At 46.5% G+C, this 16,154-nt stretch overlaps 1 pseudogene; it reads left to right on the forward strand.

Annotated features, from left to right (window-relative positions):
- The window catches only part of LOC147732970 (uromodulin-like), a 41,572-nt pseudogene extending 27,430 nt beyond the window's left edge, over window positions 1–14,142 (forward strand).
- Window positions 14,143–16,154: the final 2,012 nt, after the last annotated feature.

The raw sequence follows: 16,154 nt of genomic DNA on the forward strand, positions 1-16,154 counted from the left end.
TTTTTCTCCTAAATGTGCTGGACTATGTACTGTGTTAATGATAACTTGGACCATAGAGTCGGGGAGAAACCATGTAGATTTTCCCTTCGTCATCCATCCTTGTTCTGTCTGGATCCCTCCTAGTTCAGTCCATTTCTTGATTTCATCTGGTGTAGCATGTGTCTGTATGTCAATTACATCTAGGGCGGGATCCCTAACTGTCATGCAATGTGTCGGTGTCGGGACTATTGTCTTTGTCAAATCAGTTGTGTGAGTCTGAGTCTGAGCTGTATGCTTGGCTGTTCGGTTTGCCAGGTCGTTACCCTGGGAAATAGGATCTGTGACTTTCGTATGCGCTTTGCACTTCATGATAGCTATGGCTGTAGGCAAATGTATTGCTTCTAACAGAGCTTGAATGAGGGGTCCGTGCTGGATTTTGGCACCATGAGAAGTTAAGAAACCTCTTTCTTGCCAGAGTACTCCGAAGTCGTGTACAACTCCGAATGCATAACGAGAATCTGTGTATATATTAACTTTCTTATTCTTGGCTAGAATACAGGCTTGAGTCAGAGCGATGAGCTCTGCTGCTTGAGCTGACAGGGTGTCAATACGATGTGTTTCTATGACCTCAGTTTCTGTCGTCACTGCATATGCGGCCACTAACTCTCCTGTACTTGTTCTCATACATGAACCATCCACATAAAGTGTCAGGTCTGGATCTGGTAATGCGGTGTCTGTCAAGTCTTGTCTGGGTTTCGTCGTAATAGTAATGACTTCAACACAATCATGTGCCAAAGGGTCTGTCTCACTTAGTGGCAAAACTGTAGCTGGATTCAATGTATTACAGCGTCTGATTTCTATGTGTGGCTGAAACAATGTCAATTCATAACCTGTCAGTCGTGCTATAGTCAAGTGCTGAGTCTGGGTACGGTTTAAAAGAACTTCCACGGAATGTGGAACTTGTACTGTCAATTGATGTCCTAACACTATGGAATCACTTTGTCTAATTGCTAGAGCTGTTGCTGCTACAGATTTCAAGCACGCAGGCAGAGCCTGGGCTACTGGATCTAATGTACTAGAAAAGTAAGCACACGGTTTGTGTGAACCTGCTTGATCTTGTGTGAGTACTGATAATGCAGTACCTTCACGTTCTGTGACAAAAAGTGTAAAAGGCTTGCTGTAACATGGTGTCGCTAAAACTGGTGCTTGACATAAGGCTTTCTTCAAGTCGTCAAAAGCTTGTGTATGTTCCTGAGTCCATGGGAGGACAGTCGATGTCGCTGCCTACTGTGTTGTCAACTGTATGAGTGGCTTGGCTAAGAATGCATACTGAGGGATCCATTGTCTACAGTAAGACAGTAAGAAGTAAGGCCTATAAAAGCCCGTACCTCCTTTTGTGTCTTGGGTTGTGACATGTTTACAATTAACTGGATGCGGTCAGGTGTTAGCTGTCTCTCCCTTTGGACTGCAAGTGCCCAAGGTACACCACTTGCTGAACACAGAATTGTAGCTTCGAAGGAGACACCTTGTGTCCCTTGTCAGCCAGGAAATACAAGACTGTCAGTGATGCTTGTTCACATTCAGGTTCACTTCGGGCGGTGATCAATAGATCGTCGACATACTGAAGTAGGGCAGTATTAGCAGGCATGTGGATACTGTCAAGTTGTTTTTTCAGTGCTTGGCTATAGATGCTGGGGCTTTCTGTGAATCCTTGAGGTGCGCGTGCAAATTTGAAGCTTCGGCCATTTAAACAGAATCCGAACAGATATTGGCTATCCGGATCAATGGGGACACTAAAGAAGGCGTTCTTCAGATCAATTACAGTAAAGAACGTTGCCTCAGAATCAATAGCTGTCAATAGTGAGGAGATATCTGGGACCACAGGGTACTGTGGTACAATGCATTTATTCAATTCGCGCAAATCGATAACTAATCGATAAACTGGAGGCGCATTTGGATCAGTGCGTTTAAGAATCGGAATGATAGGGGAATTACAAACATTGGAGTCGGTTTCTACAACCACTCCTTGTGCAATGAGCTCGTCAATGATTTTCAGTAAAGCCACTACAGCATCCGGTGGCAACTTGTATTGCCGAATTCGTGGTAAAACAACACCTTGCTTGAGGGTAACTCGATATGGTGTAATGTGCATACAACCTACATCAGTGGGGCCTTGTGCCCATAAATGTGCAGGAACATTCTGTAATCTGGGATCAATATCTCTCAACACATAGTGACCCTTAAAGTCACGCAAAAACAGTCTTACTCCTTCCGGAGAACAGCAAATCACAGCGCCTAGAGCTTTCAATGTCTTTATACCTAACAAGTTTTCTGGGCATGATTTCGTTAACAACAAATCTGTAGTGCGAGACAACGGACCAACTAAAAGAGGTACTGGTTTTGATACTTCATTAACAATAGGCTTTCCTGAAAATCCAAGGGAAAGATTCTGTGAGCCTGAGAGGGGTGCCCCTGGAACCTCGTCGTGACTAATTGTCGTCCTGCTTGCCCCTGTATCAATCAAAAACTTTCTATCTTTCCCTAATACCTGACTATGTACATAAGGACCCTCTTGATCTACAGGAACCTCAATAAGAGGCAAGCCAACCTCCCTCTCTAGGCTGTTTCATGTGTATCGCTGATAATTGGGATAATCAGTTTGTGCATACTGGTACATCTGCTGGGTCGTATGTTGTGTTGCGGCAATCGGTTGTGGCTGTGGTACTGCTACGGTCTGTACTGTCTGTTGTGGAGCATGCATAGGCTGTACATTCTGTGGTACGTGTTGTTGGGCCTGGTCTTGTCTAGGTTGACGTGGTCTTTCTTTAGTTTTACCTGTAGATATATTGTGTTTTAAAACTGCACATTCGTTTACATAATGACCTGGCTGTTTACAATAGTTGCATGTCCCTTTAACAGGAGCTGCTGAATTATTGGACTGTGTCATGCCCTTTTTCTGACTGTCAGCTGAAACTGACTGAGCTACTAACATTTTCATTTTCGTGTCTTTCATACGTCTTTGTTCGTGATCATGTTCTTCTCTAATTCTGTTCTGGTGGTACTGTAACATCTGTAACATTTGGGAAGGCGTGTTTGCTTGCCATGTGCTCTCGACTTTCAATACACGATTCTTAACTTGGGGCAGGGAATTCTCGACTAATTTAGATACAAAAAGATGTGGATATGACTCGCTACTTGCTTTCAGGCCACTATTAATAATAAAACATTTCTCAAATCGGGAATAAAAATCACTAGTGTCTTCATCGGGTTTCTGTTTACAGGCTGAGATTGCATCCCAGTCCTCCTTTTTAGTTGCTAATAAACGTGGCAAAACCTGTACTAACAATCCTGGTAATGCTTTAGTTTTGTCCCCAAGCCCTAGGCCTGGGGTTCGAGTCGTTTCTTCATTTTCTAATGCAGCCCAATCTATCTTAGCTTCTCCCACCTCCCATTCTTTTTCTTTGAGTTTCTCGTAAATACCGGCAGGCAATAATACTTTCAATATTTTCATGATGTCGGGATAGGTATAGTCTCCCATGAGTAACATGTCTTTTATTTCACGGTGGAAACCTGCAGGGTCTTTATCGTGACGGGGCACTAGTTTCTTCATCTCCAATAATTCCATTTTAGTTATAGGCGTGTACACAAACACACGTCTAAGGGTATTATCATCAATCCTGACTGGATGCACTTCTCGCAAGGGATTCTGTCTGTCTATGTAAAACATTTTTCTTTCGGGGGGTGGAGCTGAAACAAACTGTGGATTCAGGAAAGCACTATATTTGTGGCGATGTTCTAAAATTACTTTAATCAAATCGGTACCCAGGCCTCTCCATTTATTCATGAGTAACTCTATTAGTACATCAGGTAAGGGACCTGGATCAGAATGTTGGCTCTTATACAATATAAGGAGGTGCTGTATCATGTACATACTAGCTAGTCGCTGTTCGTCTGGGGAAAGATTCAAAAATGTTTGCGCTAATGCGTCATCATTATATTTATCAGAATTGTCAGCCCATTGTACTGCTGACCTGGCTAATTCTTGTTCATCCATGGAATTGAGTACATGGTACCCCATTCGTTCTTGAAGTATTTTATCGGTAGCCTGAAATAGATGTTCAGGAGTCTTCGGATTTTACATAGCAGAGTGGAAAAGTCTCTTGCTTTCTGGACGTATCGGTCTATTAAAGGATCTACCCTTTCCTACATATGCTATCGTTCCTCTATCTTCTGGTTCTTCCTCCTCTGAGGATTTATTCGTGTCTGATTCTGCTTCTCTTTCAACTTTCTCTTTTGCATGAAACACTGTTATTTCTTTACGAATTTTCCTGTACATGGCCTCTATACATGTCTTTTTATCATGTTTTCCCTCTGAAATATTCTGGCCCCATGTAGTTAGTACCTCCATCTCGTCTTTATCTACACCAGGCCGGTCTCGTTCTCTTATGAAACAGTTTATGAGGAATCTTAATAGTACACCTTGAGTGTCCACTTTCTGATGTGCCATGGCCTCGTGAATACATTCTGGAGCCTCCCCAGTCTGAACAAAATGATATATCCTGTCTAGGTAATCTTGCATTCCTGGAAATAAAACCAAAAAGTTTGCAGCACGTCTTATGCGTATTGAGGCTAATATCATGCAACCGTCTTTGCCTGGTATTGGGTCATATCTACAGTCTGTAAGAAACTCTTTAAGCCTTTCAATTGTTACTGCTTTCGGAGTACGTTCCATTGCTAGTTCTCTAATAGTTAATCGGCGTACTGGTGGCGGGGTATGGTAACCCCCTGATGCACCTCCTGAAGCGGAGGCTTGAGCATGATCTGTCTGTAGGGCCGGTGGCGGCTGTAACTGGGTTGGAACCTGACCTGTGCCAGGTCCAAAAGGATTAAGCGGATTAATAGGATTAATAGGGGGTGCAGGAAGTGGTGGAGGAGGGGTATGCTGTTGCGGACCCGGGGGCTGATGGTCAGCGGGTGGTACGGGTACATGGACAGGTACATTGGTATATGCAGGAGCTACGTCGTCTAAATAGGAGGAAAGGAAAATTTCTGCTGCGGTCTTGTGACGTAATTTTGTCGGAACCAATGGAGGGGGCAGATCTTTTGGTACTTCCGGGGTCGCCTTGGGCAGGCCCTCGGCCAGGACCGGATACAGTCCTGTCATAATTGCACTAGTTTGTCTGTCGTGTTGTTCCATTCTAACTCGTTCTCCTTCTTCTAGTAGTTCTCTTTCTTTAGCTTTTTCGGAATCCTCTCTACTTTTCTCTGCTTTTCTGAGTGCTTTCTCTGTCCGTCTGTGTGATTCTTTACGCCATAATTCAATGGCGTCCTTCTGTGACTGTCTGGCTTTCTTTTTCCATAATGCTTCCTCTACTCTCATGATGCATGCGGCATCCCATGTCCCTGTAACGGGCCATCTCTGATTCTCTGCTAGATCTTTGGTGTAGTCCACCCACAAGTCGAGATATAATACGGCATCTAGGCCATGCTTGTGGTACATAAAATATCCGGGAGTGTCCCTGGGTGGGATGGGAACAGCTTCCTCGAGTATTCCTTTCCTAGTTCCTATCTGTTTCAGTTTAGAGAACAGTGGCATTTTGAGCCTTGATACTTGATACTTGATACTTACTCGGATTTGGACACCACTAATACAATAAACACAGTAATGAAAATCAAACAATCACTCATACCACGACATTTAAAACACATTGAAACATTTCGGACAACGAACAATAACTCAATAGCTGAATACTTGATACACTGCTAAACAGTGCAGACCGGGTCTGCGTACCCAAACCCGTCTTGACCGGACACAAATTAATGTGCCCGTCTAGATGCGTCCCCAGCAACGGTACTCACCGGGAAGCACGGAATCGGAAGGCCTCGGAAACTCGACACTGGACTGGACCGGACTGGACTCGACTGGACTGGACTCGACTCGACTCGTGACGTAGGTACTTCGGAACTTGGTGGGCCTCTGAACACCTCGGACCTTGCTCTCTCGGCTGGGCTCTGGTCGGGATCCTCCGCACTCCTCACCGCCTCGTCTGGGTGTCGATCGCAGCCTCAGTCACCTTCGTTGGCCTGAGGGAGATACAGGAAATCCTGCGGGTACGCGTAGTTGTCCGTCACAGCTGTGGCAGGGGACCAGGCCTGCAACGCACCGCCGGCGCGTAAGGTGGGGGAGGGGTCCCTGTTCGGGCGCCAATTATGTGGTAAATAAAAATCTACCTGCGAAATTTCTATGCGGTAAAGTTCAATAAAATAACTCAATCGAAAATGAGAGGCAGAGTCCGTGGCATCTGAGTTTATAAGGGTTTTATTCCATAAATGGAATTGGTTCGAACCAGGTATCGTGTTCCATCACCACGAGGGTTCAGGAAGGGATAGACAATGCTTTATTAACAGAGTATATTATATATAGTCAATGCATACAGTGGTGATGGATACAGAAGGCGTAACAGCTGAGAGAAACGAGATAAGGACACATGTGCGTAACAAAAGGCTGCACGAGGGCGTACACGAAGGTGTGTGCTAGAAACGTCATAGAGAAGTGTCACAGGTGGGTGGATCCATAGAAGAATCCTGCAGTGTCAGCAGAAATGTATGGCAGAGATGCGCGCGCAGCAGCATGACGTGTGATTGACGTGGAACTGGAGGGTGAAGGGGACTTGACATTTAGCATTACATGTGGAGACAGAAGTCTGGCGTGTCAGAACAACCTAATCCCAAATCATATCTGGCATCTGGTGTTTAAGGAACTGTATTATCTAGAAGGAAAGGTCTCTCGGGCAGAGGCTATTCTATACTGACTGCTAGTGCATGCATATGCGACTACGTGTCTACGTGTAAAGCAAGGGGGCCATGGGCCTATCATGGTAACGGGAGCAATGAATTACTTGCACGGACACAGAGAGGCCGGGCCCTTTGCTCTGCAGCTGGGAGGATGTTTTCCTAAACTACTAGACAGGAATGTATTTTCAAGGAGCGGAGCAGATAACTTGAAGGCAAAATACAGTTTTGGCAGGCAAGCAGCCCGAGCCGGGCACCGCTCGCCATGCAGGGAGTAAGGCAAGGGTCAGGGGTACAGATGCAGGTCCAAGCTGCAGCTTTCAAAGGCAGAAGGCAGAAAAAGGCTCGATGGCAGAAATCAGGGTCTAGCTCGCCAGAGCCAGGAAACGTGAAAAGTGCACCATGTAAAGACGGTGGCAAGGCATACTTAGGAACTGAATTATCGATCCATTCATGGTGGATCTGAAAGAGGACATGTTAACGTTGGACGCAAATGTATTTGCGTCTTCATAGCTGGTTGTGGAGGGAACATACATGTACTTGAAGCACGTACATGGAGCCGGTGGGGTCTACGTTAGGGGACACAATTGAGCATAAAAATTCATATTACCTCAGCAGGCAGAGAACCAGATGGATCTGAAATATATAACATAATATCATCTGCATAAGCCATATATTTAATTTCAATACCCTTATGATTAAAGCTTTGGAAGGAAGGGGAATGAAGCAAAGAATGTAGATTAGGTTCAAGGGAAAGAATAAAAAGCATAGGAGAAGGAGGACATCTTTGACGGGTACTCCGTTGTAAAGGAAAATAAGACGATTGAGAACCATTAGCAAAAACTGAGGTAGTAGGCGAAGAATATAACAAACTGATCAGAGATAAGATAGAAGGTCCAAAACCAGGCCATTTGAGAGCACGCATCATAAAAGCCAATGAACACGGTTAAAAGCTTTCTCTGCGTCAAGGGTTATGACAGAAATAGGGGAAGAATTTCTTAGATGCTAACAGGCACATGCATCAAGCGATTTGGGAATCGCAAACGGTGCGAATCGCAAAATTCGGCCGTTTGCGATTCCCAAATCACTATTTGGGATGCATCAACCTAAAAGTGAAGAAATCGCTATTTTAGCGATTTTTTAAAGTGCGATTGCTTTTAAGGAATCGCAATTTTGCGATTCCTTAAAAGCAATGCATGAAACTTAAAAAAATTGCGATTTCGCAATTAGAGAGAAAAAATTACCATGAGGTTGGACCTCATGGTAATTTTGCGAAAAGTTAGAAATATGCAATTTTGTTCATATTTTTAACTTTCATGTTGTGCACACACATGCCCTTAGGGCATGTGTGTACACAACATATGTGCATTGTTTGATTTCAGGGGTGCAACAGGGTGTCCTTTGGACACCCCTGCACCCTTGAAATCGCAATCTCAATTTGCGATTAGCTAATTGCGAATCGCAAATTGAGATTGTCTTCCCATTCATTCCTATGGGCCTCTAGGCCCATAGGAATGAATGGGAAGGGATTCCTTAATTGCGATTCGCAAAATGCTAATCGCAAATAAGGAATTCTAAGGAATCGCAATTTATTTAGCGTTTTCTTGATGCATAGGCATTTGCGATTCCTTAATTGCGATTCCTTAAAAATCGCAATTAAGGAATCGCAAATGCCGAGATTGATGCATGTGCCTGTAAATGAATAATATTAAGAAAAGGTCTGGAATAATCAGCTATTGTCCTCCCCTTGACAAACCCTGTCTGTTCAGGAATATTCAACTCTCGGAGAACTTGCTTAATACGAAGGGCTAGTACCTTTGCAAAAAATTTACAATCTAGATTAATCAATGAAATGGGGTGAAAATTAGCACAAAGGGAAGGGCCCTTATCTTTTTTAGGAATTAAAAAATTCATAGCTTCCAAAAAAGAACCTCGAGCTTCATTGCAAGAAACAAAGTGTTGCAATAAAGATAAAAGATGAGGCAAAAGGATGTGAGAAAAACAGGAATAAAATTCAGCAATAAGGCCATCCAGGCCAGGAGCCTTATCATTAGGTAACTTATATAAAGCGGATTTGATCTCAGACAGGGATATGTCAGCCTCCAAAATAGAATAATCTGCAAGTCGGGAAGAGCTAGGGGGTATTGAATCAAAATAAGAGTCCATGGTGGCATCAGAAGGAGAGGACTGGGGGGTGTATAAGATCTTATAGAAATCTGTAAAACATTGTAATATTTCCACATCCTTGAAGCGATCAATCAATCAATTAATCGAACATGGCATTTCTAAAGCGCGCTACATACCCATGAGGGTCTCAAGGCGCTGGGGGGGGGGGGGGGGCGCTACTGATCCAGGAGCCAGGTCTTGAGAAGTCTTCTGAAGGCCAGCAGGTCCTGAATCTGTCGTAGGCTGGTAGGAGAGCGTTCCAGGTCTTGGCGGCGAGGTAGGAAAAGGATCTGCCGCCGGCGGTGGCTTTTCGGATACGGGGAACTGTGGCGAGGGCGAGGTTGTCTGAGCGGAGGCTTCGGGTGAGGATGTGGAAGTTGAGACGGTTGTTGAGGTATGTAGGTCCGGTGTTGTGGAGTGCTTTGTGTTCGTGGATGAGGAGTTTGAAGGTGATCCTCTTGTTGACGGGGAGCCAGTGTAGGCCTCTCAGGTGGGGTATGATGTGGCTGCGTCGGGGGAAGTCGTGGATCAGACGTGCCGAAGGGTTCTGAATTCGTTGTAGTCTTCCCAGGAGCTTGGTTGTTGTTCCTGAGTAGAGGGCGATCCCGTAGTCGAGTCTGCTGGTGACGAGGGCCTGGGTGATGGTTTTTCTCTTGTCGGGAGGGATCCACTTTAAGATCCTGCGGAGCATTCGGAGGGTGTTGAAGCAGGATGCAGAGATGGCGTTGACTTGCCTGGTCATGGAGAGGGTGGAGTCGAGGATGACCCCCGTGGTCTGTGCGTTCCAGGGCTGTTCCAAGCCATGTGGGCCACCAAGAGTCATCCCAGGCTGATGGGGTGGGTCCGAGAATGAGGATCTCCGTCTTGTCTGAGTTCAGCTTCAGTCTGCTGTCCTTCATCCAGTCGACTACGGCCTTCGTTCCTATGTGGAGGTTGGCTTTGGCGGTGTGGGGGTCTTCGGGGAGGGATATGATCAGGTGGGTGTTGTCGGCGTAGGAGATGATTTTGAGGTTATGTTGACGTGCGACGTGTGCGAGTGGTGCCGTGTAGATATTGAACAGCGTCGGGCTGAGGGAGGATCCCCGTGGGACGCCGAAGATGATCTTGGTGGTTTTTGAGCGAAAGGGTGGGAGGCGGACGCTCTGGGTTCTGCTGGGGAGGAAGGATGTGGTCCAGGCCAGGGCCTTCTCTTGAATTCCGGAGTCATGGAGGCGTGCTGTTAGGGTGCGGTGGCAGACCGTGTCGAAGGCTGCTGATAGGTCCAGGAGGATGAGGGCAGCTGTTTTTTCTTCGTCCATTAGGATCCTGATGTCCTCAGTTGCGGCGATGAGGGTGGTCTCGGTGCTGTGGTTGCTGCGAAAGTCGGATTGGGAAGGGTCCAGGATGTTGTTGTCCTCGGGGTAGCGGGATAGCTGTTTGTTGACAATCTTCTCTGCCACTTTCACCGGGAACAGGAGCAGGGAGATGGACCAGAAGTTCTTGAGGTCCTTGGGGTCCGCCTTGGGTTTCTTCAGAAGGGCGTTGATCTAGGCGTGCTTCCAGCTTTCCGGGAAGGTTTCTGTCTCGAAGGAGCTGTTGATGGTTTTTCGGAGGTGGGGCGCGATGGTTGTGCTGGTTTTGTTGAAGACGTGGTGGGGGCAGGGGTCGGATGTGGATCCGGAGTGGATGGAGTTCATGGTTATGATGGTGTCTTCGTCGCTAATGTTGAACCAGGAGGTCAGGTGGCTGGTTTGGGTAGTGGTCGCGGGGTGGTGGGTGCGGGGGTCTCGGAGTTGAAGCTGTCATGGATGTTGGTGATCTTGCGGTGAAAGAAGGTGGCCAGGGAGTCTCACAGGTCTTGTGATGGTGGTATGTCGTTGGTGTTGGAGCTGGGGTTGGAGAGTTCTTTCACAATGCTGATGAGCTCCTTGGAGTTGTGTGCGTTGTTGTCTAGGCGGTCCTTGAAGGCGGTCCTCTTGGCGGTCCTGATGAGATGGTGGTGTCTGAGGGTGGCGCTCTTGTGGGCTGGGTGGCTGTATAGTGTTCGGTCATGGAGCCATTTCTTCTCCAGTTTCCGACAGGTGCGCTTGGAGATCCGGAGGTCTTCGGTGAACCAGGCGGCTTTCTTGTTGGTGTTGTTCGTTGCAGAGGTCTTGAGAGGGGCGAGGGTGTTGGCGCAGTCGTTGATCCACTGTTTGAGGTTGGTCGCGGCGGTGTCGGGGTCGGAGGGGTCGGAGGTGGGTCTCAGGGCGAGGGTGGTAGTCAGTTGGTTCTTGGTGACCTTGCCCCAGCAGCGGCGTCTTAGCTGTTGGGTGCGGTGGTGGGTTTCCTGAAGGTGAAATGGACGCATCTGTGGTCGGTCCAGTGGGGTTCGGTGGTGTGGTTAAAGGAGACATGGGGGCTTGTGAAGAAAATGGGGTCCAGCGTGTGTCCGGCGAGGTGGGTGGGTGTCGTGACGAGCTGTTTGAGTCCGAGGTTGGCGAGGTTGTCTAACAGGGCGGTGGAGTTGGCGTCATTGTTATTCTCGAGGTGGAAGTTCTGGTCCCCAAGGAGGATGGTGTTCCGTGGAAGCAAGGGCGTGGGTGCTGGCGAGGTCGGCGATGGTGTCGCAGAAATGTGGTCTTGGTCCGGGTGGTCTGTAGATGAGTGTTCCTCAGAGGGTCGTGTTGGGGTCGGTGTGGATCTGGAATTGCATGTGCTCGGCAGTGGTGAGGGTGTCGTCGGTGATGGTCGAGACTTTGAGGGTGTCCTTGTGGATGATGACGTTTCCCCCACCAACTCCATGGTGTGGTCTCTGCGGAGATCTTGTAGCCCTGTGGGATGGCTATGGCGATGTCTGGTGCTGAGGTGGTGTTCAGCCAGGTCTCCGTCAGGAAGGCCACGTCAGGGGCGGTGGAGTCTAGGAGGTCCCAGAGTTCTATGGCGTGCTTGCACGCAGAGCGGGTGTTAAGGAGGATGCAGCGGAGGTGGTTGGGTTCTCTTGTTGGTGATCTGGTGGGCTGGATGCTGATGAATCTGCAGTTCCGGCAGGCGAAGGGTCCTTGGGTGCGCTTCGGGGTGGCCAGGTAGCAGGGGTGGTCTCGTCCAGTGTTGAGTGCGTGGAGGGTGTTGGAGTCATAGTGCAGTCGGGCGTTGCAGGGGGCGTGGGGTCCAGGGGTTCTGGTGCTGGGTACAGTCCAGGCACAGAAGGGCTTGGCTTTGGTGTACCAGCGGTGCGCCAGCGGCGCACCAGTGGCGCAGCCGCTGCGCGGCCGCTTTGCGGCCTCCATATGAAGGGCAAAGGGAGGGAGGAGCAGCTGTGAGGTGAGAGCGGGCGGCCAATGGGATGCAGGGGGGCGGGGCCGCAGGGGCACAGCGGCGGGAAACGTCGATGGACACGGGAGTCAGTGGAAAAAAGAAAGGGGCACAGGGGCAAAGAAAACTGGCACAGGGGGACAGAGTGCAAGGGGTACAGAAAGGAAAGAGATGGGCACAAAATAAGGCAAATAATGGACACCAGAAACAGATGGGCAACAGATGGGCACCGAAATAGAACAAAGGATGCACATCAGAGACAAAGCAGAACAAAGCAGAACAGTACTCAGAGGCGAGGCAGGCGGCTCAGCACGGGCAGCAGCGGGTCACACAGGTCACACAGGGGGCTGCGTGGCGTTGAGGGGAGCGACCTGCTTGGGGCAGGGTAAAAGGTCGCTCTCTCTACCACTTCACGGCCTCCATATGAGGGGCAGAGGGAGGGAGGAGCAGTTGGGAGGTGGGAGCGGGGCGGCCAATGAGATGCAGGAGGGCGGGGCCGCAGGGGCCCAGTGGCGGGAAACTGCGATGGACACAGGAGGCAGGGGAAAAAAGAAAGGGGCACAGGGGCAAAGAAAACTGGCACAGGGGGACAGAGTGAAAGGAGTACAGAAATCAAAGAGATTGGCACAAAGTAAGGCAAAGGATGGACACCAGAAACAGATGGGCAACAGATGGGCCCCGAAATAGAACAAAGGATGGGCACCAGAGACTAAGCAGAACAAAGCAGAACAGTACTCAGAGGCGAGGCAGGCGGCTCAGCACGGGCGGCAGCGGGTCACACAGGTCACACAGGGGGCTGCGTGGCGGTGAGGGGAGCGACCTGCCTAGTGGCAGGGTCAAAGGTCAATGAGTACTACAATCATCAGTAATCTTGATAATTCTGGACCTTTGAGATTTAACCTTCAGATAGCTTGCTAGCAGTTTACCGGCTCTATTACAGCCACCATAAAATTTTGAATTAATTTTTAATAATATTCCAGAAGCATCCTCCGCATATTTCCTATTAAAAGCTAGTTTTGCCTGGACCAAATTCTTAAGGGTGTCAGCATTATTAGAAGAATAGTATGCATGTTCCAATTTCTTAATGGCCGATAACATAGAAGCAGACTCCCTACGATATTGTTTCTTTTTACTAGCTAGGTAATCAATAATAAATTCCCTATCAGTCGCTTTAAAGCATCCCATGTGGTATGAAAGGGCGTATCTGGACTAGCGCTAAGGAGAAAAAACTCTGAAATGAAATCCTTAAAGCATCCGATAAACAAGGGGTCCTTAAGAAGATAGTTATTAAATCACCATCAGTGAGATTTAGAGGGCCAGGAAGGAAGATCGAAATTGATAAGGACAGGAGCGTGATCGGGAATCAAAATGGAACCAATTTCAGCATGTGATAAGTTCGGAAAAAGAAGTGGGCTCAGAAAAATATAATCAATTCTAGATGTGGAGTTATAAGTCACGGAAAAGAAAGTAAATTCTAAAGAGTCAGGATTGAATATTCTCCAGGCATCTACCAACCCTCTATAGTGTATAGTATTAGCAAAGTTTTTTTGCATTTTATTAGGAACATACCTGGAAGAGGATTTATTGTCAATAAATGGATCAAGAACCTGATTACAGACACCCCCCTACAACAAGATTAGAGTCAGAGCATGTATGAAGAGTGTGTGACATGGATTGCCAGAATTGGGAGTCGATGCCTGTGGGACCGTAAATATTAAGGAGAGAAATATGTGAACCATTAATGAGAGTGTGAAGAAGGAGCCAACGACCGTCAGTATCCCTCTCTTCACTCTCCACAGTAAGGTAAAGGGATTTATGAAATATTATCACCACTCCATGTTTCCTACCTCTAGATGGGGAACTATAAACATCACCAACTCATTGCTTTTTAAGGGAATTAATATCATTGTCATTAAGGTGCGTTTCTTGTAGCATTGCAATTTTACATTTGAAAGATGTGTAAGTATTAGTTGTTTCTTAACAGGATTACGTAAACATTTTACATTTCATGAAATAATTCGGACATTATAAGTCATCTCACTGGGAAAAGGACAATAATCAATAACATAAGTACTGTAAGGATTATCAGTAACATAAGCACTACCAAATGCAAAAGGGTTTTACAAACAATATGACAGCGATAAAAAACAACAAGGATGCAAAGTTTAATAGAAAAAAATAATAATAAAGACAGACAAAAAAGATGATAAGTAAGGGTTACATAGAGAAGAAAAAGAAAATGAAATAGAGGAAATGCAAATGCAGAAGAAAATACATGGACTGAGGTCAGAGGAGAGAAAATAGAGAAGAGGGAAAAGAAAACAGAGAGAAGAAAGAAAAGACCGAAAGGATAGAGGAGGAAGCAAATGATAGACCAAGAAAGGTTGACAAGAAGTCGAGAGACTTCAGTCAAGAAAGATGAGATATGTATCCAGACTAAAAAAAATAACATGGGAAGCGGGAAACTATGGATAGAAAACAGACAGCAGAGCCAGGAAGAGAAACCGGGAACAACCAGAACCAATAATAAAAAATATATATGAAAACAGGGAGCCTACTATAAAATAACACAACACCACAGGGGAGAGCAATAATATACTTAACCGTAAATTGATAGACAAAAAGCAGGCAAACAACTACAACAAAGGATGCATTATAAGATTCTCAACCCCTTACCTAACATGAGGATGAACCACGAACATTAGGAATGAGGTGAAAGGCAGGAAGGGGAAAGTGTCAGAGGAATGGGATTATACAGGAGGAGAGAACATCTGTAGAAAAAGACACAAGGGAACCGTAATGTAAAATGACCTCCAAGTAAGGCAAGAGAACCACATAATGTAGAGAAAAAAGGCAACAAAAAACTATGACCTACAACCCAAAAAGTAGACGAAACTCTTCAAAAAGATGGAATAAAACAGAAAAACTTAGAGAGCACAATGCAAAGCAGAAACAACAATGTTAGTCATAGCCCTCCAAATTCCATTACATCTCCCTTGTGATGAGAAATAAATTGTCTTAGATCCTCCGGGCGATCAAAAGAGTAGGACGTCTCTTTGTATGTGACTTTACAAAAGCAGGGATAGACTAGGCCGTATCTGGCATTCATGGAACGAACAGCCGGGCGAAGAGAGAGAATCTCTTTGCGGCGAGCGGCAGTGGCTGGGGCCACATCTTGAGGGAAAAAAACTTTTTGACCAGACCATAACATCTGCTTTCTCGACTTTGCCACTGAGAGGACCATTAATAACTCAGTGTATTCCAGAAATTAAACAATTATCCCTCTAGGGCGAGTGACTGTTGAAGAAGAAGACAAAACGCCAATTTTAGGACCAAGGCGGTGAGCACGCTGCAGATTAGGAGTGATGCTATCCTAAAGACCAACAATTTTAGGAATGTGCATTTTTAAGAAAGTAAGCATGTCAGACCCTTCCCTCCCCCCTCAGGAATACCGTACATTTGAAGATTATTGCACCTGTTGCGAATTTCTAAATCTTCTGTTTGCATCTTGAGGAGAGCAATTTCTTTAGACATATCAGCAACCTAAGGAATCAAATCTTGAGCATCACTAATCCGTTGTTCCACTGCCGGCACTTTGGAGTCTAAATTGGACCACTTCTCATCCAGCTTCTGAAGAGTAGCATTGGTTTCTACCAGAAAAGGTTTAAGCATCCTTATCTCTTCCATGAGGTCCTCCATTATTATGGGTAGTGGAGACTTGGTAGGCGGGTTAGGTTCCTTCTTGTGACATTTTGCAGGGGCAGCAGGGCTGGAATCCTTGCGAAGTGAAGACATATTTGCAGAAGCTGTTTTTTGACCAAGTGAAGAAGAAACCTCCATGTCGGTGAATACTTGGTATATAGAAATTCTCAGAAGATGGGCAGTTCACAGACGACTTGTTAGATACTTATAGAAGGCTGCTAAAACAATAATGAAAAAGCACC

Source organism: Lissotriton vulgaris, chromosome 2_1 (genome assembly GCF_964263255.1).
Source record: "Lissotriton vulgaris chromosome 2_1, aLisVul1.2, whole genome shotgun sequence".
Taxonomy (NCBI): Eukaryota; Metazoa; Chordata; class Amphibia; order Caudata; family Salamandridae; genus Lissotriton; species Lissotriton vulgaris.